Below are 25,160 nucleotides of genomic sequence, written 5' to 3' on the forward strand. Positions count from 1 at the left end.
TGCACGTTGTGCACATGTACCCTAAAACTTAAAGTATAATAAAAAAAAATAGACTATTACCAAAAAAAAAGATGCAATGACACAATTGTATGAGACAAGCCTGTTGTATATAAAACTTAGCACCCTCAATGCCCTAGAAGTTGGAAGCTTTGTTTGGAGAACATAGAACTGTTTTATCTTCTTCAAGGATTCTTTACAGTTTTAGGTGCTTGGAGCTGTAGGCTCAGAGATACCTGTTTCTTTGAAGTTAACTCATGGAGTGAGTGACTATTGCTTGTCAATATGGGAAGAACAAAATGCAAGCAAACAATTTCTTTTCCCCTCAAGTTCTAGAAATAAAAACTCCACAAAACATATAAAATTTACTGTCTTAATCATTTTAAAGTGTGTGGTTCAGCAGCGTTAAGTATATTCACATTATTGTTAAAATAGATCTCCAGAACTTTTTAATCTTGCAAGTAAACTCTGTACCCATTACAAAACAAGTCCCCAGCAATCACCATTCTACTTCATGTCTCTATGAATTCAACTAATTTATATACCTCGTATAAATGGAATCATACAGTATTTGCCTTTTTGCGACTGGCTCATTGCACTTAGCATATGTCCTCAAGATTTATCCATGTTGTAGCATGTATCCAAACTTCATTCCTTTTTAAGGCTGAATAATATTCAATTGCGTGTGTACACTACATTTTGTTTATCTGTTCATCTGTCAATAAACATGGGATTGTTTCCACCTCTTGGCTATTATGAATAATGCCACAATAAACATGGAGGATATGTATATTTCTCCTTTTAATTCTTTTGGATATATACCAAGAAGTGGGATTGCTGGATCACATGGTAGTTCTATTTTTTATTTTTTGAGAGACTGCCATACTCTTTTCCATAGTGGCTGCACCATTTTACATTCCTAACAGCTCAGAAGGGTTCCAATTTCTCTACATCCTCTTCTTTCCTTACCATTTAAAGCAAGCCTCTGTTTTAATATGAGAAGTTACGCATCTTTTCCTTTCCACTATGGCAAGAACACTTCTGCTTCTGTGACAAAGTGTCTCTTTCACTAATGGAAGTTTCACTGAACCACTTGCTGAGAAGGATGTGCCTTCTCTAATCCATAAAGGGAGATAATTGTCAAATGTGTAAAATGCAGAGAATCAGGCAGAGCTGCTGCTAGACTGGTAATCTTGGGTCTTGAATGTGCACCATTTAAAATTTCTTGGCTTCCTTCATGAAAGACAAAGTAAAAGAAAGCAAAACCAACCCCAAGTTCCACAGAAAGCAAAATAAGTTTCCATTGACCTGAGTGGTGAAAGAAAGCAATTGCATAGGGTTATATTTGGAAAAGCCTCTTTGCATTTCAGTAGTATGCTACCTACAAATATAACCAGCAAATGGAATTCAGGTTGAACGCATAAGATGCAGCATCGAACTGAAGGATTGCAATACATGAAAAACACGTATTTATTAGGAGATTACAGTTATGCTCCCTGTTTCTGGGAAATGAGAAATGCAACGTTGGAGCCATATGTGCATTTATACCCAATCATTCTGTCAGAATTCCACTAAGTTCCCCCAAATTGCCTTGAGAAAATTGTGTCACTATTTACACGGGTTCTTTTCTCTTGACATTTCCCTGTTGGTGCTCACCGTCACAGAATGTTATGTTTTCCTCCCTTGATTCAAGTCCAGGTCAGACGCAGGTTAGAAATGAGTGACATATCCATGCAAAACTGACATTTCTAGCTGAGTTTTCTAGATGACAGCAACCTGAGAATCATTGTGATCCTCTACTCTTGACCAGAGACCCCTTCTCTCCATTCATTTTAAGTTTTCCAGGTTTTCCTGAGACATAAACAAACCATGAGTAGATAGAAATCACTACAAAGAAACCAAAGCAAGCTAATCCTCACTGTGTCCACAGCCAGCCTAGGATCACCTTTGAAGAGCCTAACCTCACGCCATCTGGTCCAAGCGATGAGCACATTGTTGTAAGGACACAGGCTATGGGGGTAAAGGGACTGGCAACTGTGTGGCAGGACTGCCTCCCCAGCCAGCTCAGCCTGACCATCAGAGCTTTGCGAATGCACCTCAGCCTCAGGAGTACTGTGAGCATTTGCCACTGTCGAAGTCTCTGGTAAGGTGGGGAAATAGCTGGAAATATGAGAGGGGAATATTTGAGTGTCCCAGTCAGTTTTCCCATATCTTTTCATGTGCTCATTTGCCACCGATAAATCTTTTTTTGTGAAGTATCTGTTCAAATCTTTTGTGCCTTTATTATCGAAGGAAACAAAGAGGTAACCCACCGAATGGGAGAAAATATTTGCAAACTATTCACCTCACAAGGGATTAATAACCAGAATATATAAGGAGCTCAAACAATGCTATAGGAAAAAGTCTAAATATCCAATTTAAAAATGGGCAAAAAATCTGAATAGACATTTACTCAAAAGAAGACATAAATGACAAACAGTGTGTAAAAAGGTTCTCATCATTGAACGTCAGAGAAATGCAAATTAAAACTACAATGAGATATCACCTCACTTCAGTTAAAATGGCTTTCATCCAAAAGACAGGCAATAAGAAATGCTGGTGAAGTTGTGGAAAAAAGGGAACCCTCCTACCCTGTTGGTGGGAACATAAAGTAGTACAATTACCATGGGGAACAGTTTGGATATTCTTAAAAAAACTAAAAACACATTGCTACCATATGATCCAGCAGTCCCACTGCTGGGTATATACCCAAAAGAAGAGAAATTAGTGTATCAAAACAATATCTGCACCCCTATATTTGTTGCAGTACTGTTCACAATAGCCAAGATTTGGAAGCAACGTAAGTATCTATCAACAGATGAATAACGTGGGATTCATTTACTAAAACAATTTTAAAGATGGCAGATTAGAGGTAGTGTTAGCATGCCTTTCCCATTTGGAAAGATAAAATAGTGAGCAGAGATTCACACTCTGAACTTTTTTCCAAGAAGAAATGCAGGAACTTAGGAAAAATAAATGAAACCAGAATCTTTGAAAGAAGCAGCAAGCTGCAGCCTACACCATGAGCCAGGTGAAAAACTAAGTTCCTAGAGTGTGAGAGGGGGAGAGACTGCCTCCAGGTTATACACCCCCACCAGGGAACCTGGAAATCCAGTCCATGGGGGAAGCCTTAACCCTATCCAGTGCTGGAATTGATAGAGGGAACAGTGAGGAATACAAAAGTAGGAGCAATGAGAATGGTCTTGTGCACATTCCCAGTCTCCAGGATGGACCAAGGGAAGCCATTCCTGATTCTGCATCACAGGGGACCTCACAGAAGTCTGCCAACTAACTCAGGCAGCGGTTGCAGGCTGAAAGAAGCTCCCAACTGAAATGCACGACATAATCTCAAGTGGGGATGAACTCCCTTGGCCAGAACTGGCAAGTGAGTGGGAAGTAGTGTGCTGTAACCATGGGCACAGGAGCTGGGCACCCCAGCTTTGTAGGCAGCTGAGGAGGGGCATGGCCTGAAAGCCACAGTTGCTGTCTCTAATGGGAAGGCTTACGGCCTTGTCCATTTCAGTTCTGAGCATAGATGGCCTGGAAATTTAGCTAGCTGCTGCTAGCAAACACTGTTGGTGAGAGACCTGCCTTGTCAAGTGTGTGGGTGCTGGGTGAGGCTTGCTGCCACCTGCTGTACCCCACTCCCTGCGTGAACTCTTCTGTGCAGCAGAAGCAGCTACACTCCTTCCTGGAACATTACCCCAGTGGCCGGAGAACCTCCTGCCTTCTCAATCGCCACAGGGGCCTCTGCTTGCCCTGCATGTGGAGAGCCAGCAGACCTGCCTGACCCAGCCCCCACCTGGCTTTGCCCCTTTACCCACCCTGGTAGCTTAACACAAAGAACAGAAACTTTTGGGGAGCCCTGTAGCCCCACCCATCACCTGAGAAACCAGGATACCTCCCCTGGGTAACATAAGGCAAGCACAAATCCTACCACTTCTACCACAGCTGGTGCTCTTTTGCAAACACCACCTCCTGGCTGGAGGCCACGTGACAGAGTCCATGACAGCCTCTACAGGTAGAACAACACTGCACCCAGGAAGGGGAAAACTTGTGCATGACCTCAGCTATCACCATTGCCTGCACCACCCTGGCTAACTAGGAGGTCTGAGTCTGTCCATGTAACCAGTTTATTACCAATACAACCAGCATTTGAGAAAGCCAACACACTAAGGCTATTTACAACCAAGGAATCTCATTGAGTCTACATCACTCCCCTACTGCCCCTATCAGAGAAGGTGCTGGTACCCACTGTTGGGAGAGTTAAGGACTGGTCACATCACCGGTTCCTTTTCAGATACACCCCAGCCTGGAGTGTGGCAGCCCTACTGGGTGTGTAGACCTAGAGAAACAGCAGCATTCACATTGTCTGGCCTTCAGGGACTCCTACTCCTGGAGGAAGAGAGAGGGAAACATATTGAGGGAATACCCTTTGAGACAAAGGAATCTTGATGACAGGTTTTGAGTCCCAGATCTTTCCACTGGTGAAAAGTTTCTTTCAGTAGAGGCACAGGTGCAGTGCTGGGCTCAGCAGCGCAAGTCTGCAGCTCTCTGCTAATGGCAGCCCTGCTGCTCATGAAGCATCTTGAGGAGACTTATTTTCCACCTCAACCACTACAGCAGAAACAACTGGGGCTTCTCTCATGGGAGCTCATCACAGGCACACCTATAGACAACTCTTTTGGAACACTTCAGGGTGACTGTATCTCCACAGATGGAGTGCCCTCCAGGTTCAGGCTTGAATAAGAGGTACAGTCACAGTTTCTCTCTACTTGGAATATCAACATTTCTGCATATGAAAAGAGGTGCCTGTCTGATCTGAATAGCTGGAACACTGGGTCAGGACTGTGTCTGAGAGGTACATTGCTTTTCTGCTGGCCTGGCAGGGGAACTTAGGTGGCTCCCACCCTTCCCCCTGAAAAGGCCCCACTGTGTTTCACTGAGAGCTCCTCCAGCCACTGGTGACCTCGACCCACCATTGGGTACTGCATTTGCCAAACTGCTTTAGCCACAACTAACTGGTTTCTACCCAGGGACACCTCCTCTTACTGGGAGGTGAACTATTCAAGCCTGGACTATTCAGCCCAGTAAATTAAATACTGGAGAAAAAATAAAAAGTTCACACCATGGGGGAACAAGGTAAGCTTCAAGAGACCTCTGTAATTCCGATCCCATAGGAGACAGTGAGCCTGCTCACACAGTGAGCACATTGCTACTGCAACAGTTACCTGAGAAAGCCATCATACAGAGACTCTCTATAACCAAGGAACTCATACAATACAGAGTCTTCACCCTTCTCCCCTAAAAGCACCAAGAGCTGAATTTTGCTACAAAAAAACTATAAACATTAAAGCCACATATTTAAGGGAGGAAAAGGAATATTTTTAAAAAAATCAAAAACAAATTCAAGAATCATTAGGAGAAATAGCTTACCCAAATAAAGAACCAGAAAAATAATTCTGGTAATATGACAAAACAGGATTCTATAACATCCCTAAGAGATCGCAATAACTCTCTAGCAATGAATCCAAACCAAGATGCAATCCTTGAAATACCAGATAAATCCAAAAGGTTTATTATAAAGCTACTCGAGGAGATACCAGTGAAAAGTGAAAACCAACATAAAGAAATTTAAAAACAATTCAGGATCTGAATGAAAAATTTTCTAAAGAGATAGGTATTTAAAGAAAAACCAATCAGAACTTCTGGAAATGAAAGGCACATTTAAGGAATTACAAAATGCAGTGGAAAGTTAACAATAGACTAGAATAAGTATTCAGAAAGAATTTCAGAGTTTGAAGACAAGGCTTTCAAATGTACCCAAGCAGACGAAAATAAATAATCAAAAGAAATAAAATATCTACGAAATATGGGATTATGTAAAGTGACCGAATCTAAGAATAACTGGTGTTCCTGAGAGAGAAGTCTAAAGGTTTGAAAAACTTATTTGAGGGAATAATTGAGAAAAAGTTTCCTGGCCTTGCTAGAGATTTAGATATCCAAATATGAGAAGCTCATCTCTGTATTAGGGCTCTCTAGAGGGACAGAGCTAATAGGATATATGTACATATGAAAGGGAGTTTATTAAGGAGAATTGACTCACATGGTCACAAGGTCAAGTCCCATGATAGGCCATCTGCAAGTTGAGGAGCAAGGAAGCCAGTAGTGGATCAGTCCAAGTCCCAAAACCTCAGAAGTAGGGAAGCCAACAGTGCAGCCTCAGTGCAGCCTACACCAGTCCAAAAGCTGAGGAACTTGGAGTCTGATATTTGAGGGCAGGAAGCATCCAGCACAAGAGAAAGATGAAGGCCAGAAGACTCAGCAAGTCTGCTCTTCCATCTTCTCCTGCCTGCTTTATTCTAGCCATGCTGGCAGCTGATTAGATGGTGCCCACCGGTGGGTTTGCCTCTCCCAGTCCACTGACTCAAATGTTAATCCTCTATGGCAACACCCAGAAACAATACTTTGCATCCTTCAATCCAATCAAGTTGACACTCAATATTAACCATCATACTGGCCTTGCTAGAGATTTAGATATCCAAATACAAGACACTCAAAGAATTCCTGGGAGATTCATTACAAAAAGGACTTCACTAAGGCATATAGTCATCAAGCCATTTAAGTCAACATGAAGGAAAGAATTCTGAGAGCAATAAGATAAAAGCACCAGGTAACCTAAAATGGAAAACTTATCAGACTAACAGCAGACTTCTCACTAGAAACCTTAAAAGCCAGAAGAGATTGAGGTCCTATCATTAGCCCCCTAAAACAGAATAACTGTCAGCCAAGAATTTTTTAAATCAAGCAAATCTAAGTTTCATAAATGAAGGAGAAATAAAGACATTTTCAGACAAACAAATGCTGAGGGAATTGTCACTACCAGGCCAGCCCTAAAAGAAATGCTAAAAGGAGTTCTAAACCCTGAAACAGAAGGTCAGTATGCACCAGAATAAAATCTCATGAAAGCATAAAACTCACAGGGCCTATAAAACAACACAATGAAGAAAACAAAGTATCTAGCTAACAACTAACATGATGACTAGAACAGTATCTCACATCAATATTAACACTGAATGTAAATGGCCCAAATTCTCCACTTTCAAGACACACATTGGCAGAGTTAAAAAAAAATCACAAACCAAGTATCTGTGGGCTTCCAGAGACTTACCTAACATGTAAGAATTCATATAAACTCAAGGTAAAGGGGTAGAAAAACATTTCATGCAAATGGAAACCAAAAGCAAATGAGAGTAGTTATTTTTTATCAGATAAAACAGACTTCAACAGTTTAAAAAAAAGACAAAGACGGTAATTATAATAAAATCAATCCAACAAGAAGATATTACAATCCTAAATTTATATGTAGCTAACACTGGATCTCCTAGATTCAAAAACATTTACTACTAGAAATGAGATAGACAGCAACACAATAGTGGAGGACTTTAACACTCCACTGACATCACTAGATGATCAGAGACAGAAAGTCAAAGAAACAATGGAATTAAACTACACTCTAGAGCAAATGGACCTAACAGCTATTACAGAACATTCTACCCAACAACTTCAGAATATACGGTCTTCTCATCAGCACATCTATCTCCAAGACAGACCATAGGACAGGCCACAAAACAAGTCTCAATAAATTTAAAAAATAATTGTATCAAGTATCTTCTCAGACCACAGTGGAATAAATGAAATCAACTAGAAAAGGCATCATCAAAACGATATAAATATATGGAAATTAAACAATCTTCTCCTGCATGATTTTTGGGTTAACAATGATAAAGGTGGAAATTTAAAAACTCCTTGAAATGAATGATACTAGTGACACAAGTTATCAAAACTCCTGAGATACAGCAAAAAGCAGTGCTAGAAGGAAAGTTTACACCACTAAATGCCTACATCAAAAAGTGTGAAAGATCACAAGTTGAAAATCTAATGTCACACACCTCAAGGAACTAGAGCAACAAGACCTAAATCCAAAGCTAGTGGAAGGAAAGAAATAAAGATCAGAGTAGAACTAAGTAAAATTAAAACAAAAAAATACAAAAGATCAATGAAACAAAAAGTTGGTTCTTTGGTTGAGAAGATAAAATTAATAGATCATTAGCTAGATTAACCAATAAAAGAAGGGAGAAGATTCAAATAAACTCAATGAGAAATAAAACTGGAGACATTACAACTGACACCGCAGAAGTACAAAAGATGATTTGAGACTAGTATGAACACCTCTATGCACATAAACTCAAAAGTCTAGAAAAAAATGGATAAACTCCTGGAAACATACAACCCTCCTAGATTAAACCAGGAAGAAATAGAAACCCTGAATGGACAAATAGCAAGGAGTGAGACTGAATCAGTAATTTTTTAAAAGTGCCAACAAAAAAAAAGCCAAGAGCCATATGGATTAACAGCTGAATTCTACCGGACATTTGAAGAATTAGTGCCAATCCTACCGAAACTATAACAAAAGATTGCAAAAGAGGGCATCCTCCTTAACTCATTGTATGAAACCAGTATCATCCTGATACCGAAAACAGGAAAGGACACATCAAAAAAGAAAATTACAAATATCCCTGACGAGCATAGATGCAAAAATCCTCAACAAAATAACCGAATCCAACAGCACATCAGGAAGACAATACACCATGATCAAGTGGGTTTAATCCCAGGAATGCAGAGACGGTTTAACACGCGAGTCAATAATAATTGTAATACATCACAAACAGGATTAAAAACAAAAACTGTAAAACCATTTCAATATATGCAGAAAAAGGACTGATAAAATCCAGCATCCATTTTTGATAAAAACACTCAACAAACTAGACATAGAAGGGACTTACCTCAAAATAAGAAAAGTCATATGACAAACCACAGCTAACATCATACTGAATGGGAAAGAGTTGAAACCATTCCCCAAGAAGTGGAACAAGACAAGGATGCCTACTTTCACTGCTTTTATTCAATATAGTACTAAAAGTCCTAGCCAGAGCAATAGGGCAAGAGAAAGATATAAAGGGCATCCAAATTGGCAAAGAGGAAGTCAAACTATTGCTGTTCACCCGTGATATAATGCTATACCTAGAAAACCCTAAAGACTCCTCTCAAAAGACTCCTAGATTTGACAAATGAATTCTATCAAGGGAACCCACCCCCAATATTTCAACGTAAGTTCTTTGTATTTTCCATAAGTGTCAGCCGGCTGAGAAATAAAGAGAGTACAAAGAGAGGAATTTTACAGCTGGGCCTCCGGGGGTGACATCCCGTATCGGTAGGACTGTGATGCCCACCTGAGCTGCAAAACCAGTAGGTTTTTATTAAGGATTTCAAAAGGGGAGGGGGTGTAAGAACAGGGAGTAGGTCACAAAGATCACATGCTTCAAAGGGCAAAAAGGAGAACAAAGATCACATGCTTCTGAGGAAACAGGACCAGGGCAAAATCAGAAACTCCTGATAAGGGTCTATGTTCAGCAGTGCACATATTGTCTTGATAAACATCTTAAAAGAAAAGAGGGTTCGAGAGCAGAGAACTGGTCTGACCTCAAATTTACCAGGGTGGAGTTTCCCAATCCTAGTAAGCCTGAGGGTACTGCAGGAGACCAGGGTGTATTTCAGTCCTTATCTCAACCACATAAGACAGACACTCCCAGAGCAGCTGTTTATAGACCTCCCCCTAGAAATGCATTCCTTCCCCAGGGTATTAATTATTAATATTCCTTGCTAGGAAAAGAATTTAGCAATATCTTCCCTACTTGCACGTCAATTTATAGGCTCTCTGCAAGAAGAAAAGTATGGCTCTTTTCGCCTGACCCCGGCAGGCAGTCAGACCTTATGGTTGTCTTCCCTTGTTCCCTAAAATCTGTTATTCTGTTCTTTTTCAAGGTACACTGATTTCATATTGTTCAAACACACGTTTTACAATCAACTTGTAAAGTTAACACGATTATCATAGTGGCCCTGAGGTGACATACATCCTCAGCTTATGAAGATAACAGGATTAACAGATTAAAGTAAGACAGGTGTAAGAAATTATGAAAGTATTTGGGAACTGGTAAATGTCCATGAAATCTTCACAATTTGTATTCCTCTGCTGTGGCTCCAGCTGGTCCCTCCATTTGGGATCCCTGACTTCCCGCAACAGAATTCAGGTTATGAAGTCAATGTACACAAATCAGTAGCACTGCTATACACCAACAACCAAGCTGAGAATCAAATTGAGAATGCAATCCCGGCCAGGTGTGGTGCTCACGCCTGTAATCCTAACATTTTGGGAGGCCGAGGTGGGCGGATCAGATGGTGAGGAGTTCAAGACCAGCATGACCAACATGGTGAAACCCTGTCTCTACTAAAAAATAAAAAATTAGCAGGGCGTGGTGGTGTGTACCTGTAATCCCAGCTACTCAGGAGCCTGAGGCAGAAGAATAGCTTGAACCCGGGAGGCAAAGGTTGCACTGAGCCAATATTGCGCCGTTGCCCTCCCACCTGGGTGACAGAGCAAGACTCTGTCTCAAAAAAAAAAAAAAAAAATGCAATCCCTTTAACAGCTGCAAAAAATTAAAAATACCTAGAGATATATTTAACCAAGGAGGTGAAAGATCTATACAAGAAGAATTACAAAACATTGCTGAAAGAAATCCTAGGTGACACAAACAAATGGAAATACATCCCATGCTCATGAATTGGGAAAAAAAATCAGTATCATTAAAGTGACCATACTGCCCAAAACAATCTACAGATTTAATGCAATTCCTATTAAAATGCCAACATTTTTCACAGAATTAGAAAAAACAATTGTAACATTCATATGGAACATAAAAACACAAACAGCCAAAGCCAATTATAAGCATAAAGAACAAATCTGGAGGCAACACATCACTGGACTTCAAATTATACTACAAGGCTATAGTTACCAAAACAGCATGGTACTGGTATAAAAGTAGACACATAGACCAATGCAACAGAATAGAGAACCTAAAAATAAAGCCAAATATCTACAGCCTTCTGACCTTTGAGAAAGCATAACAAAAATATAAATTGAGGAAAGGACACCCTATTTCATAAATACTGGGAAAACTGGTTAGCCATATTTAGAAAAATAAAGTTGGATCCCCATCTTTCATATTATTAAAAAAATCAACTCAAGATGGATCCAAGATTTAAATCTAAGACCAGAAGCCATAGAAATTTTAGAAGATAACCTAGGAAAAACTCTTCTGCACCTTGGCCTAGGCAAAGAATTTGTAAGACCTGAAAAGCAAATGCAATAACAAAAAAAAAAAAATGGGACCCAATTAAAGTAAAAAGCTTCTGTACAGCAGAAGAAATAATCAGAGTAAACAGAAACCCACAGATTAGGAAAAAATATTTGCAAATTATCCATCTGACAAAGGACTAATATTCAGAATCTACAAGGAACTCAAACCAGCAAGAAAATAATCCCATCAAAAAGTGGGCAAATGACAAACAGACATTTCTCAAAAGTAGATATACGAATGACCAAACATATGAAAAGGTGTTCAATGTCACTAATCATCAGGGAAATGCAAATTAAAACCACAAGGAGATACCACCTTACTCCTACAAGAATGGCCATTACTAAAAGTCAAAAAAACAATAGATGTTGGCATGGAAGTGGTGAAAACAGAATACTTATACACTGCTGGTGAGAATGTAAATTAGTACAATGTCTTATGGAAGACAATATGGAGATGTCTTAAAGAACTAAAAGATCTGCCATTCAATTGAGCAATCCCACTACTGGCTGCCTACCCAAAGGAAAATAAGTCAGTATATCAAAAAAACACCTGCACACATGTTTATTGCAGCACAATTCCAAATTGCAAAGATATGAAACCAAGTGCCTGGCAACCAGTGAGAGGATAAAGAAAATGCAGTCGCTCTTGCTGTTCTGTCAGAGATGCCCAGTAGCAGTATCTCACTTCAGCCTTAATTTTTTTTCTAGTTTGCCAGAGCCAGCCTCATCATTCCACCTTATAGGTACCAGCAGCACCTAGGCAGTGCCCACACATCAGAGCTACCCACATTGGGAATAACGAAGGAAACAACTCGACCCACAGAGAAAGGAGAAAAGCAAGGCTAGACAACAGCCCATCCAGGAGCAACAGAGCCAAGGGTACCTCCCCCACCCAGGAAAGTGATGATTGAATGGGCGACTCTGAGAACCCAGGCTTCTCCCATGGATCTTTGCAACCTTCCGGTCAGGAGATACCTTCATGAATCCATTCCACAGGGCCTTCTGTCTGACACACAGCAATGTGGAGTCTTGGTAGAGCAGCTGCTCGGGCACACCTGGAGATGTAGGAGCCTTAGATACTCAGGTTCAGGGCTTCCCAGCAAAAGTAACCACAAGGGTCTAGCAAAGCAGGAGGTTAGACCCCTGTACATACCACTAGGAAAGAGGCTGAATACAGGGGGCCAAGCAGTGACAGTCTGCAGGGCCCCACTTTCATGACATCTTACAGGATAATGCCACTAGCTTGGAATTCCAGTCAGCTACTGGTGGCAGCCTTGTGCTTCCTTGGATGGGAGTTTCTGGGGAGAGGGGCAGGCTACCATCTTTGCTGTTTGGGCAACTTAGCATTCCAGCCTTCTGGCTTTACAGAGTCCAAGCCAACCAGGGGCAGAAGGGATCCCCCAGCACAGCACAGCAGAGCAGCAGCTACCCATTCCTCTTCACTGGGCAAGACCTCCCAACTGGGGTCTCCAGTGACTTCCTACAGGTGCATTTGGGCTAGCAACAGGTCTGTCTCTCCCTGGGAGGGAGCTCTCATAGGTCAGGGCAGGCTGCCATCTTTAGTGTTTCACAGCCTTCACTGATGATACCTCCAGATACTGGAAAATCCAAGGTAACTACAGTGGGACTGGAGTGGGTGTTCAGCATATCACAGCAGCCCTATGGAAAAGTGTCCAGGCTCTTACATGGGTACCTGTTCCCGTATCTCCTCACTGGGAAGGTCCTCCAGGCCTGAGCCTCCAGGCACCCTCTGCCAGAGCTACTAGGCCAGTAGCAACTTGGAAATTCCCTGGACAGAGCCTCCAGGGGCAACTGAAAGCCTCTCTGCCACTCCCTCTGCAGTGGAACCATCCTTGCAACCCTTGGACTAATAAAGGAGCAAATACCCTAAGTGCCTTATCCACACCTTCAACAAGCTGCAGTTGGCCCAAGCAGAGGGGGTCAGTCCATCTCCTATGGGTCCCACACACCCCCTACTGCTTGTCATCAGATAGGGAACCCCTGGCTTGGGCCCACAGCACAGACCCTCCATCCCGGGTTGATTGTCCTGAGTGGTTGCTGACCCACATCTCTCTGGGGTAGAGCCCCCAGGAGGCAAGCAAAGTGGTAAAGCAGCAAGCCAGCTGATGTGGAGCCCAAAGGGTTTGGTGCAGGAGCATCTGTAGTGGAGCATGGCCAGGGACAGTCATCTCTTTAGGCTCAACTTGCTCTCATAAGAAACTTCGACCCTAGGGGAATGGTTGAGCCTGATCTCTGCATGGCAGTCTTGGTCATCAGTCTGGCCTGGTCTGACCTGAGCACTCCTTGGTCTGCTGGCCTCTCCTGGGGCCCCAGCCTGACCATGACTGCTTACAGGGTAGTCTTGGGTGTCCTGGGGGCCCACACCAAGGCTTCTGTACCGGTGGACCATGCCTGACCAGTGGAGAGCTCCAGTGAGGTGGTTCCTGTGGCCATGCACCAGCCCTCACATTCCCTCCCCATACTCTAGCTTCCCACAAGCCCACAGTAAGTCCCCACATCACTTTGCTGGTGTGTGTCTGCATAGGTGGATTTTGCTTCCTTTGCCCTGCCAGCATATAAGAGTGCAGTATGCCCCTATCCCCAGCAACCACCATTGCAGATGAAGCCTTGGTGGGCACAGAGCCAGCAAGCCCCACCCCTGCCAGCACCCTGCCCTTGTGCTAATGTTGCACAGAAAATGGGATCCTCCCACACCCTGAGTAATCACTCCTGCTTGAGGGGCACGGATAAGGCAGCCAGACCTGTGCTGGCCAGTCCCATGCCCGAAGTCAACACCACCTCCAGTGCAACAGTACACAGTCTCCAGCAGAGGCCCCCTGCTCTCCACCTCTGCCACCACTCTGGTGAATGCCTGCAGGGAGGCAAGCACCCTCGCATCCGCTAGCACTCTGCTAAAGCCGCCACACTTCGCACCCCCTGCCCAGTGCAGTGGACTCCAAACCTTGAGCCAGAGAACAAAGTTGGGGCCCAACACTAGTCAGCCAAAGTTAGAGCATGCTGTCCAGAGTTGGGAGCTGAGCACTGGCCTCCTAAAATCTCCCAGAAACAAAGCCAGTTGGCTGAATCCACCCTATACCACAATCAAACCTTCAAGGTCAAGTAGGATAAAAGATAAACCCATCCAAATGTCAGCAACCTCAAAGATTGGAGGTAGATAGCCCACAAAGATGAGAAAAAGTCAGCATAAGAACACAGAAAACTCAAAAAGCCAGGGTGCCTTCTTTTCTTTAAATGACTGTATCACCTCTCTGGCAAGTGTTCAGAACCATGCTGGGCTGAGATGGCTGAAATGACAGAAGTAGAATTCAGAATATGGATAGGTACAAAGTTCATTGAGCAAGAGGAGTATGTTGTAACCCAATCCAAGAAGCTAAAAATCACGATAAAACATTGCAGAAGCTGGCAGACAAAATAGCCAGTATAGAGAAGAACATAACTGACCTGATAGAGCTGAAAAACACACAAGGATTTCATAATGCAATCACAAGTATTAATAGCAGAATAGACCAAGTGGAGGAAAGAATCTCAGAGCCTGGAGAATGGCTTTCTGAAATAAGACAGGCAGACAAGAATAAATAAAAAAAAATGAAAAGGAACAAAACCTCTGGGAAATATGGGATTATGTAAAGAGACCAAGCCTACAACTGATTGGTGTACCTGAAAGAGATGGGCAGAATGATACCCACTTGGAAAACATTTCAGGATATCATCCATGAGAACTTCCCCAACCTAGATAGGGAGGCCAACATTCAAATTCAGGAAATGCAGAGAACCCCAGTAAGATACTTCACAAGAAGATCACCCCCACGACACATAATCAGATTATCCAAGGTTGAAATGAAAGAAAATCTGTTAAAGGTAGTTAGACAGAAAGGTCAGGTCACATACAAAGGGGAGCCCATCAGACTAATGCAGACCTCTCAGGTGAAACTCTATAAGCCAGAAGAGATTGGGGGCCAACATTCAAAGAAATTCCAACCCAGAATTTCATATCCACCCAAACTAAGCTTCACAAGCAAAGGAGAAATAAGATCCTTTTCAGATAACCAAATGCTGAGGGAATTTGTAAGGCACCAGACTTGCCTTATTAGAGCTCTTTTTTTCTATTAGAAGGAAGCACTAAATATGGAAAGACTTTTACCAGCCACTACAAAAACACACTGAAGTACACAGACCAGTGACACTGTGAAGCAACCACATAAACAAGTCTGCAGAATAACCAGCTAATATGATGACAGGATCAAATCCACACATATTAATACTAATCTTAAATGTAAATGGGCTAAATGCCCTGATTAAAAGACACAGAGCAGCAAGCTTGGTAAAGAAACAACACCCATTGCTATGCTGGCTTCAAGTGACCCATCTCACATGCAATGACATACACAGGCTCAAAATAAAGGGATGAAGGAAAATCTACCAAGCAAATGGAAAACAAAAGAGCATGGGTTACAATCCTAGTTTCTGACAAAATAGACTTTATACCAACAAAGATAAAAAAAAGACGAAGAAGGGCATTATATAGTGATAAAGGGTTTTAGGTACCCAACACAGGAGCACCCAGATTCATAAAGCAAGTTCTTAGAGACCTTCAAAGAGACTTAAAGTCTCCCACTATTACCATGTGGGAGTCTAACACCCCACTGACAATATTAGACAGATCAACACAGAAAATTAACAAAGATATTCAGGACCTGAACTCAGCACTAGATCAAATGGACCTGATAGAAGATATCTACAGAATTCTTCACCTCAAAACAACAGAATATGCATTCTTTTCATTGCCACATGGCACATACCCTAAAGATGATTACATAATCAGAAGTAAAACACTCCTCAGCAAATGCAAAAGGACTGAAATCCTAAGTCTCTCAGATCACAGCACACTCAAATTAGAAATCAGGACTAAGAAATTTACTGAAAACCATACAATTACATGAAAAGTGAATAACTTGCTCTGAATGACTTTTAGGTAAATAATGAAATTAAAGCAGAAGTCAAGAAGTTCTTTGAAACTAATAAGAACAAAAATACAACATACCAGAATCTCTGGGACACAGCTAAAGCAGTACTAAGATGGAAATTTATAGCACTAAGTGCCCATATCAAAAAGTAGAAAGATCAAGTTAACAACCTAACATCACATGTAAAAGAACTAGAGAACCAAGAGCAATCAAATCCCAAAGCTAGCAGAGGACAAGAAATAACCAAAATCAGAGCTGAACTGAAGAAGAGACAGGAAAAGCCATTCAAAAAAGAAAAATCAGTGAATCCAGGAGCTGGTTTTTGGAAAAAAATAAAATAGACCACTAGCTAGACTAATAAAGGAGCAAAGCAAAAAGATTCAAATAAACATGATCAGAAATGACAAGCAAGATGTTTCCACTGACCCCACAGAAATACAACCATCAGAGAATATTATAAACACCTCTACACACATAAACTAGAAAAACTAGAAGAAATACATAAATTCCTGGACATATACATCCTCCCAAAACCAAACCAGGAAGAAGTTGAATCCATGAACAGATCAGTAATGAGCTCTGAAATTGAGGCAGTAATAAATAGCCTACCCAAAAAAAGAAAAAAAAAAAGCCCAGGACCAGGCAGATTCACAGCTGAATTCTACCAGAGGTACAAAGAAGAGCTGGTACCATTCCTACAGAAAGTTTTGCAAAAAATTGAGGAAGAAGGACTCCTCCTGAACTCATCCTATGAGGCCAGCATCATCCTGTTACCAAAACCTGGCAAAGATACAACAAAAAAAGCTTCAGGCCAATATTCATGATGAACATTGATGCAAAAATCCTCAACAAAATACTGGCAAGCCAAATCCAGCAGCGCATCAAAAAGCTTATCCACCATGATCAAGTAGGCTTTATCTCTGGAATGCAAGGTGATTCAACATACACAATTCAATAAATGTGACATCATGTAAAGAGAGGACAAAAAACACATGATTATCTCAATAGATGCAGAAAAGGCTTTCAATAAAATTCAACATCCCTACATGTTAAAAATTGTCAATAAACTAGGTACTAAAGGAACATGCCTCAAAATAATAACAGCCATATATGACAAACCCACAGTGAACATCTTACTGAATGGACAAAAGCTGGAAGCATTCCCCTTAAAAACTGGCACAAGACAGGAATGCCCTCTCTCACCACTCCTATTCAACACAGTATTGGAAGTCAACATAGTATTGGAAGTCAACATAGTATTGGAAGTCCTGGCCAGGGCAATCAGGCAAGAGAAAAAAACACAGGGCATCCAAACAGGAAGAGAGGAAGTCAAACTATCCCTGTTTGCAAATGACATGATCTGATATCTAGAAAACCCCATAGCCTTAGCCCTCAAAACCTTAAGCTGACAACTTCCACAAAGCCTCAGGATACAAAAATCGATGTGCAAAAGTCACTAGCATTCCTATACACCAACAACAGGCAAGCCAAGAGCCAAGTCAGGAACAAACTCCTATTCACAACTGCCACAAAAAGAATAAATTACCTAGGAATATAGCTAACTAGGGAGGTGAAAAGATAACTACAAAGAGAACTACAAACCACTGCTCAAAAAAGCAGTGACACAAACAAATGGAAAAACATTCCATGCTCATGAATAGGAAGAATCAATGTCGTGAAAATGGTCATACTGACCAGAGTAATTTATAGATTCAAAGCTATTCCTGTTAAACTACCATTGACATTCTTCACAGAATTAGAAAAAACTATTTTAAAATTCATGTGGAGCCAAAAAGGAACCCCAATAGTCAAGGAAATCCTAAGAAAAAAGAACAAAGCTGGAGGCATCAAACTACCTGACTTCAAACTATACCACAGAGCTACCATAACCAAAATAGTATGGCACTGGTACAAAAACAGACACATAGGCCAATGGAACAGAGAATCCAGAAATAAGACCACACACCTACAACCATCTGATCTTTGATAAGCCTGACAAAAACAAGCAATGGGAAAAGGATTGCCTATTCAATAAGTGGTGCTGAGATAACTGGCTAGTCATATGAAGATTGAAACTAGACCCAATCCTTATACCATATACAAAAATTAACTCAAGATAGATTAAAAACTTAAATGTAAAACCCAGAACTATAAAAACCCTGGAAGACAACCTAGGCAATACCACTCAGGACACAAGTACAGTCAAATATTTCAGATGAAGATGCCAAGGTCAGGAAATCAAGATCATCCTGGCTAACACGGTGAAACCCTGTCTCTACTAAAAATACAAAAAATTAGCTGGGCGTGGTGGCACGTGCCTGTAGTCCCAGCTACTTGGGAGGTTGAGGCAGGAGAATCGCTTGAACCTGGGAGGCGGAGGTTGCAGTGAGCCAAGATCACGCCACTGCACTCCAGCTTGGGTGACACAATGAGACTCTCTAAAATAAATAAAATAAAATAAAATAAAAAATAAAAAAATGCAATTGCAACAAAAGCAAAAATTGACAAATGGGATCTGATTAAACTAAAGGATTTCTAGCACAGCAAAATAAACTATGAGAGGAAATACACAACATACAGAGTGGGAGAAAATTTTTGCACACTATGCATCTGACAAAGGTCTAACATCCAGCATCTAAAAGGAACTTAAATTGACAAGAAAAAAAAAAAAAACCTTAACAATCCCATTAAAAAGTAGGCAAAGAGCATGAACAGACATCTTCCAAAACATGACATATATGCAACCAACAATCATTTTAAAAACCTCAATATTTCTGATCATTAGGGAAATGCAAATCAAAACCACAATGAGATACCATCTCGTATCAGTCAGAATGATTATTAAAAAGTCAAAAATAACAGATGCTGGTAAGATGGTGAAAAAGGAATGCTCATACACTACTGGTGAAAGTGTAAGTTAGTTCAACCATTGTAGAAGACAGCATGGCAATTCCTCAAAGACCTAAAGATAGAACTGCCATCCAACCCAGCAATCCCATTGCTGGGTATATGCCCAAAAGAATATAAATAATATTATAAAAACACATGCACATGTATGTTCATTGCGGCATTATTCAGAGTAGCAAATATGTGGAATCAACCTAAATGCCCATCAATGATAGACTGGATAAAGATAATGTGTTACATATACATCCTGGAATACTACACAGCCATAAAAAATCAATGAGATCATGTCCTTTGCAGGGACATGGATGGAGCTGGAGGCCCTTATCCTTAGCAAATACAGAACAGAAAACCAACTACTGCATGTTCTCACTTGTAAGTGGGAGCTAAATGATGAGAACACAGGGACACACAGAGGGGAACAGACACTGGGGATCCTTGGAGGGTGGGAGGAGGGAGAGGATCAGGAAAAATAACTAATGGAATACTACGCTTAATACCTGGGTGATGAAATAATCTGTACAACAAACTGCCATGACACAAATGTACCTGTGTAACAAACCTGCACATGTACCCCTGAACTTAAAAAAGAAAATGTATATATACACTATGTAACACTACTCAGTCATAAAAAAGAATGGAATAATGTCTTTTGCAGGAACTTGGTTGGAGCTGGAAGCCATTATTCGAAGTGAAGTAACTAAGGAATGGAACATCAAATACTGCACATTCTCACTTACAAGGGGGAGCTAAGCTATGGGTACACAAAGCCTAGAGTGACATAATGAAATATGGAGATTCAGAAGGGGGAGACAGGAGGGGGAGTAAGGAATAAAAACCTACATATTGGGTGCAACATACACCACTCGAGTGATGGGTGCACTAAAATGTTGAACTTCACCACTATACAATTCATCCATGTAACCAAAAACCACTTGTACCCCCAAAGCATTGAAATTTTAAAAAATTGAGGACAAAGAAAATGTGGTACATATACACAATGGAGTACTATTCAGCATAAAGAATGAGATCCTGTCATTTGCAACAATGGATGGAACTGGAGATCATTATGTTAAGTGAAATAAGCCAGGCACAGAAAGACAAGCATCACATGGTCTCACTTATTTGTGAGATGCAAAAATCAAAATGATTGAACACATGGAGATATAGAGTAGAAGGATGGTTACCAGAGGCTGGAAAGGGTAGTGGCAGGGGGAGGGGCGGGGATGGGGGTGGGGGTGATGGGGATGCTAATGGGTAAAAAAAAAAATAGTAAGAATGAATAATACCTAATAATACCTAGTATTTGATAGCACAACGGCGTAGCTATAGTCAAAATATTTTAATTGTACATTTCAAAATAACTAAAAGAGCATAACTAGTTTGTAACACAAAGGATAAACTCTTGAGGGTATAAATACCCCATTTTTCATCATGTGATTACTATGAATCAAATGCCTATATCAAATTCTCTCATGTACCCCATAAGTATATACACCTATGTACCCACAAAAATTAAAACAAAAACAAATCTTTTGTGCCTTTTTTTCTGTCTCTCTTTTGTGCCTTTTTACTGGGTTGCTAATTTTGTTAATGAGTTGCCACAGTTTTCTCTTGAAGCACCCTGGGACTCAAGGTCTGCTGGAGGCAAGAGGCAGAGTGTGAAACCACTGGTTCCGGAGAGTAGCGTCGCAGCTCCGTGCAGGGTTCATGATGCTTCCGACACTTTCTGGTCCATGAAGCCCTGGCCTCGGTTTGAGCTTTCTGTCCTTTGCCCTATTCCTCAGAGCAGAGTCTGTAGGACCGGTTGGCAGCCTCCCTGATGGCAATCCCCTGCCCCCTGCACCTGGGCAGTAACCTGGATGTTTTTCACATGGCCCTTACCCTCACTGACATGGATGGGCCAGCGAGTTTACTTTGGGGTTTTGACTTAGTTCTGAATGTGTATCTTGGCTGCCCATTCTATGTCTCATCCTGTCCCAGCCAGCACCTCAGTTCTGATACAGCCACACACATCAGCAACAAGACCAAGGGATGTCAGGAGAATACTGAACGTTGTCTGGAGGCAGAGATTCCACTATTTCATTTGTTTCATGGTATGTCTTTTTTGGTGGTTAATCCTCCAAAAAATGTCAATTTCTTACTTATATCGGAAAAACTCATACCCCCCACCCCACCACCACCCACCACTCTGCCGTGATGCCCCTCTGCCTCATCTAAATCCCACTGTCACTTCAGGCCCAAATTTAAACCTCATTTTCTCTGTGAAGCCCACCCTTACCTCCCTCCATCCCCTAACCCATTCCAAAGGCCACTAGGCACACTTTCTAGAGCTTGTGCTCACTCTCTCTCACTCGCTGTCTTTTCTCTGCAATCTTTAGAAAACACTGATTTCTTAACATGCACCACTACCTCTAATAGAGAACTTGGGCTTCTTGAAAAGTTGTTCTTAATGTTTTATCTCTCCTGCTTAATGTCCACCTCCTTGAGAAAGGGGAAAAATGTTTTCTTATTGTAACAGTGCCTTGCATATAAGTGCTCAATAATTGTTTATATTTTGTCTAATCAAATTCTGTGTTTAAAGATTTTCCCCTTCATTGTGCTGGTGCCATGGAGAATGCGCCAGCAACTATGCATATGTGTGTGAGTCAGGTGGGAGGGGAAGGGGAAGAGGGGGAGAGAGAGAAGGAAAAGAGATTACCATTTCCTTAGCCTTTTCCAGGTGAGGCAGGTTCTCCCCCAGTACCACCTCTGCACATCAAGGCTGCTTACTGCCAATGCCCGCCACTCTGCCTAAGCATTTTCCTTGCTGCAAGAGCCTGTGCACCAAGCAAGTGGCACGTGCCAATGAGTTAATGCTCATGGAGGCAGCCCTCAACAAATGATGGATGGGGAGCTGGTGGATCAGTATCTCTGCCTTTTTGACAGCTCCCTCTCAAGGGTGTGCTGACTCTGAGGTGTGTTCTACATCATCTCCCAGAGATTTCTGGTGGTACTGAGCCCCAATTTCTCACAGCAGTAACAGGCTGTCTGTACAGCCTGTCTTCCTTCTCCCTTTCTCACTCTTCTGCTTCCTTATCAGGGCTTTCTGGGATCAGCCTCCAAATAAACTACTTGTACTTAAATACTTATCTCAGGGTTGGTTCCCGGAAGAACCCACATCAAGGCAATTTGCTTTGCATTCTTTTGGATGGTCTTTCCCTGTGTCTAAAACAAAAGCCAAATCCTGAACACTTTTCTCAGAAAGCTCTGGTACGTGCCAACAGAGGCAGGAGGACTGGTTGCGGCACTTGGTGTCAGGCTTTGTTGGAATCATGTTAGCCGTCCTCTCAGGGCACTCTGGGCTGCTCTCCACAGGGCGCTTCCACAGTCGGTTCCAGGTCTGGTTGTTTCTAAAATTCAGAGCCGAATGTAGTAGCACCCAAGGGAATTCACTGGGTCTGGCCTGACGGCTTCACACAAAGCCAAGTAGCATCTGAGTCTGCCGTGAGTGGCTATAGCACACTACACGTTGGACAAAATTTTCAGGGACCTTCACCAAAGTGCAAACCAAAGCAATTGTTCACATACGCAACATTCACCCAGGTACTCTCCCAAGTAAAATAGACAAGAATATTTATCTAACAGACTGGCGGAATGCCTTGAGAAAGTCAGACAAGATTCTCGCAGCAAGGGTCAGTCTAGTATCAAACAAATTCTAACATATCCACTTTATGAGTCTCAGTCCACTTTTAATACAGTAAAATTTCCTTCTTTACTGGCCTGTATCATGTTGAATCCATAATGCAACATGACCCAGCTTTGACATTATTTGTAGATATAAAAACATGGTGCTCTGGAAAGAATTATAAATGCTTCACTGAGCTTTAGTAGGAAAGCCTTCTCTTGAAAAACGGAAATCAACGTCTAGCATAGCATGTAGCACTCTTAGAAATAAGGCAAATTCTATACAAAACAGAGTCTTGCCTGAAACAAGCTTGAGTACATTCAATCCAGCAAATGCTATTACTAATAGCTGAAGAAGATTCTTACTAGAAGAAAGAAATAGGAATGCTGGATCCACACTGCAATGAGAACCATATGTGAAATGCATTAGCATCAATAACTGTACTCACCATTCATATATTAGCATCTCATACATTATCACTGAGGAATTATTGAGAACATTTGGTTCACTGTGACTAGAGACTCACACCTCTTCCGGGTGGGACCAGGAGTCTCTTGTTGTCAAGCTCTGTGGATGTCCCACAGCTGTCAAATGTGCTCATCATCCCTGTTCATTCTGAGGCTCCTCATTCACTTGCAGAAAATTCTCAGCTTCTTCAGTTCAGTGTTCGTGATGACAGAATCTCTGCTAGACTGTGAAGAGTACTCTGCTTTCCATCACTGTGCCCTACAACTCACTGGCTGCTGGTTACAGCCTGGAACAGCGTATCTACTGCACCGTGGGACAGATTAGTCCTACGTCTGTGTCCTCATGAAGCTACCCGTGCTGCCATCATGAGACAGTTTTATTTTAAAATTATCCATACTTGCTTTCAGGTGAGAGGTGAGTAGTATTCAAAACTCACAAATTAAAAAAAAAAAAAGCTACTGGAATATGAAATCTGGGACTAATTACAGTCTCAATTTTGAATGGCTCAGTGATTCTTTTCCATCGCACTATCTGCGGGATTCTCGTTGGCAATGAAATCATTAATGTTGAGATAACCAAATAACAGTGCTGACCAGTGTATCTCTTTGGCCCAGGTCTTTGTCAGAGCTGAGCCCTCTTGAAATCTTGAGTTCTGAGTTTGGGTCAAACTAATTTGTGCCCTGTAAAGGTCTTGCTTTGAGATGATGCTTGTTTTTAAAACAATTAAAGGCAGAGCTAACGTAATAGATCTTAAAAAAAAAAAAAAGTTCCCAGGATAATGAAAATCAATTGGATAATATTAACATGTGGAAATGGCTTTCAGAAATGGTTCAAGTGGTTTATCATGATACAAATCAGACCTCAGAGGACATTAAGCAAATGTTACACATGTATTAGAGTACAGGGAGTCTTTTCTTGACTATATAACTTTAGATGCAGATGACCTGTCATTTCCCTTAGACTTACTAAATGGCTCCAATACTCAGGATCCTATTTAATGGTGGTGCTTGAGCTTCTTAAATGTAATGGAATAGCTAGAAATGATTCCCTGGACTTCTTTGCTGGATCTCAGCAACAGGTCAAAAGGCCAGGCCAAAATCACTTCTCGTTGTGTACTAAAATCCCAGCCATGCCAAGGACCTCACGCTGTTTATTGCCACCTGCCTTACATCATCAAACTGCTCCTTGCAAATAGCTCATTTCCATTAACTTTGAACATTTAAACATGCCATGCTCAAGGCTCTTCTGTCTTTTCACAGTTGGATTCAACAATCGCTGGCTTTAATTCCTCACTTCTCATTCATTCTTTAACCCAGATGCATGAAAACCGCTCTTGCACAGATCACAAACAGTCTCTCTGTTTTTGAATCCAATAGACACCTTTCAGTCTGCATCTCACTTGACCTCTTGGCAACTCTGGGTGTTTTTGATCAACCCGGGATTTCACTAGGATGAGGCAGAAGCTGGCAGGTCAAGGCAGCAGCTCCCTCTGACTGAGGGAGATTATACAAGGTGGGTCCTAGGAGGCTGTAAGGATTTAGAGTCATGAAACACACATCACCCTCTCACAATTCTGCCCATGCTGGTGCTAGAAATCCCACTGGGACACCCTATGCTGTGTGTTGAGGGAAGGAAAAACCAAGACTAGCTTTGCAGCATGTATTTTTTATCCCCTTTCTCCTTTTTAAAATTCTCCCGTTGGAGTAAGGATAGGACAACAGTTTCCAGACAACAGGCAAAAATAAGAGCATCATCCTTCCAGAAGAGTTTATGCTAAGTGTATCAAACATAACATGCTAAATTGTTAGAAAACATTTTAACTGATGGAACTAGGCAGGATTAG

The sequence above is a fragment of the Pongo abelii genome, chromosome 4, assembly GCF_028885655.2.
Source record: "Pongo abelii isolate AG06213 chromosome 4, NHGRI_mPonAbe1-v2.0_pri, whole genome shotgun sequence".
NCBI lineage: Eukaryota > Metazoa > Chordata > Mammalia > Primates > Hominidae > Pongo > Pongo abelii.